General features: G+C 38.8%; 1 pseudogene across 1 annotated transcript; it reads left to right on the plus strand.

Moving 5' to 3' along the window:
- The first annotated feature begins 2764 nt into the window (after positions 1–2764).
- LOC307101714 (large ribosomal subunit protein uL23-like) lies at positions 2765–3246 on the plus strand (annotated as a pseudogene). Its single transcript has one exon. The product of its transcript is annotated as a large ribosomal subunit protein uL23-like (transcript).
- Positions 3247–3506: the final 260 nt, after the last annotated feature.

Raw genomic sequence — 3506 nt, forward strand, 5'->3', positions numbered from 1 at the left:
CACAAGGCTTCTTCAAGCAGAATTTGTCTTGTGTTTCTCTCCTTAGAATGCAACATGCCAAAAAGCCACAGTTTCCTACATTTTTGTAGTTGTGGTTACTTATTTCTAACAATAGCAGCACTGTGACATTATATGAAAGTCTTAAAGATAAGTTTAAAAATTAAGCAGCACAGTTATTGATGGCAAGCTAATTGTTATTACTATGAAAGCTGTGTATTTCTATTTGGATAGTAAAACAAATGAAAATTAATCTTCTTTTATACTCCATCTACAATCGTTATTCCTAGTGGGTTTCAGATTTATAACATCCATAGCTGGAAAAATAGGTGCACCCACACTTTTCTCAATATTAAAGGCTGGGACAGAGTAATGGAATATAAGCAGTAGAAAACATTGGTGGTGGCTTTTACAAAATATTCAGCATCACCTATAGACTAAGATGGTAAACATGACATATACTGAGATTATAGAAATAGTATTAGAATATTTTAACATCAATGAGATTTATTAAGAGACTTCTTCAATCTTTTCTAAACCCTCCGCTTTTATTTTTCTCCACTATGCCCACTAATCCTGGGAAGCAATTGTAGATTCATCATTTTGTCCTCTAGCACTCAGCACAGTAACTTTCACATGGTAGTAACTAAATAAACACATGTTGAAGTAACTTACAGATGGATAGAGGCAGAGAAGAAATAAGGTTAAAATATTTCCCAAGTGGAAACCATTAATCCTGTTTCTAAAGTAATTGTGCCTTGCATGTTCCAGGCACTTGGAAGGGTTGTAATTCTGGCCCCCGTATAATTTATTGGAGCTGCATGAGCAGGACTTCTACCAATCAGTTGTAAGGGGCAGTGCCCTGAGTCACTTCCAGGCTGTGCTCTCTCATTGCTGGTGTGAGACCCAGCAGAGTGTTCTTCCCTTTCTCAGTGCTCTTGCCAGTTGCTCTGTCAACCTGAATCCCAGGTTAATTAAGCCCAAGCTAACATATGGGTGGACACAGTGCATTAGTGAGAAATAACTGTTTGTCACAATGCATTAGTGAAAAATAACTGTTTGTCCCTGAGATTATGCTGGGTGGTACAATAGGCAACCATCAAGTGGCCACTAATATTTCCTAAGAAACATTGCTTCTATTAAAATGCCATAAGAGCCTGGCCGATGTGGCTTAGCTGGTTGAGCCTTGTCCCATGCACCAGAAGGAGACCAGTTCAATTCCCAATGTGGGCACATGTCCAGGTTGCAGGCTGGATCCCCAGTAGGGGACATACGTGTAGGAGGCAGCCGATCAATGTTTCTGCAACTCTCTCCCTCTCTATTCCTCTCACTGAAATCAATTAAAAAAACATTTCTAAAAAAAGGCACATCTTTGCCAATATCTTACCCTCACTCCCAATTTCCATCCTATTTCCAAAATAGCAGGTTTGATTGAATGTTAAATATTGCAGTAGTCCATACCTGAAGACTTTTGTCCCATGGAAAAACTCTATCCAAAGTGGGCTATATGCTAATGAGGTAAGGATGATTCTGCAGAAGAATGCACATACTAATACACACAGACACACACTACATCCTAAATAACTTTATTCGCTCTCTTCTTAGCCAAAATAGAAAAACATGATGCTATAAATAGCGGGATTATCATGGTCATTCAGGTAGATACTATTTTCTTGAGTTTCCATGACTAATGGAAATTGATGGTTACATTATATTTCACACAATATAATTAATAGCAAAAACTGACAAAATTATACAAGTGGGAAGAAATGAGGATTTAACATACTAGTAAATGACATTGCCATCTGAAAGTTGTGGGTAGAAAACTTCTCCTAGCATCTGTTACAGAAATATGGAAATTGATATTTTTAAATGCAGTGTGAAATGTGAAATAAGAGATAAAATGTGGTTAGTCCATATTTGAGGATTCTTGCTTGTCAAAATAATGTGTCCAAAAAGAAAACCACCTAAAAAGGCTACCCCTCATAACACTGCCACCAATAGTGCATTTCCAGTAAATGGTATATTTCATATTTCCATGCAACATTCAATACTACAAACCTAACACCCTGAGACAACCCAAAAAGAACAGAGAAGGAATGTACCAGTACATATATGTAACCTCCAGACTGTGTGAAAGAAGGAATGTACCAGTACATATATGTAACCTCCGGACTGTGTGAAAGAAGGAATGTGCCAGTACATATATGTAACCTCCGGACTGTATGAAAGAAGCCATATTTCAGCAGGCAGGTCAGGACCAGGGAGTCTATACCCAAAATCCTCATGAAGAGAAAGAACTCATGACAGGGGTCATTTTACCAGCAATGGAAATTAAGAAGGAAACATCCAGCAATGAGGAACATGACGTAGCATAGACTACAGATAACCCTTGAACAGCACAGGGATTAGGGCACCACCCCTCAACATAGTCAAAAATCTGTGTATAACTTCTGTGTCCCCAAAAACTTAGCCACTTATAGTTTACTGTCGACTGGAAGCCTTGCCAATAACAAACAGTCAATTAACACTTATTTTGTGTTATATGTACTATATGCTATATTCTTACAATAAAATATAAGCTGGAGAAAAGAAAATCATAAGAGAAAGTGCATTTATAGTACTATATGTATTTCTTTTTAAATCCTCATAGAAATGAACCCTCACAGTTGGAACCCATGTTGTTCAAGGGCCAACTGTAATTATCTCCTAAAAGTTAACTTTAGGACCATTATTTTAATATCAAAAACAGCATCAGAAAACCCTTTTTACGAAGATGGCGCCAAAAGCTAAGAAGGAAGCCCCTGCCCCTCCCAAAGCCAAAGCCAAAGCCAAAGCAAAGGCTTTGAAGGCAAAGAAAGCAGTGTTGAAAGGCGTCCACAGTCACAAAAAAAGGTCTGCACGTCACCCACCTTCGGACAGCCAAAGACACTACTGCTCCGGAGGCAGCTTTAATGTCCTCGGAAGAGTGCACCCAGGAGAAACAAGCTTGCCCACTGTGCCATCATCAAGCTCCCCCTGACTACCAAGTCAGCCATGAAGAAGATAGAAGACAATAATACACTGGTGTTCATTGTGGATGTCAAGGCCAACAAGCACCAGATCAAACAGGCTGTGAGGAAGCTCTATGACATTGATGTGGCTAAAGTCAACACCCTGATCAGGCCTGATGGTGAAAAGAAGGCATAAGGATGACTAGCTCCTGACTATGATGCTTTGAATGTTGCCAACAAAATTGGAATCATCTAAACTGAGACCAACTGCCTAATTCTAAATATAAAAATTTTACACTGTAAAAAAAAACAACAAAAAAAACAGCATCAGAGTGCAATCCAATAACAATTAACCAAAGGATGGAGACCACACTCCTCATGGAAAAAGAGAGAGCCTAAAGCATGTTTAAGCACCTGTGTCTGTTTGCCCAAGGTGGTGTATATGCCTAAGCCTATTTTGCCTGTCAATTTATAAGCCAGTCAGAGAAAGACAAGTATCACATGATCTCACTCATA

The sequence above is a fragment of the Cnephaeus nilssonii genome, assembly GCF_951640355.1.
Source record: "Cnephaeus nilssonii genome assembly, chromosome: 1".
Taxonomy (NCBI): domain Eukaryota; kingdom Metazoa; phylum Chordata; class Mammalia; order Chiroptera; family Vespertilionidae; genus Cnephaeus; species Cnephaeus nilssonii.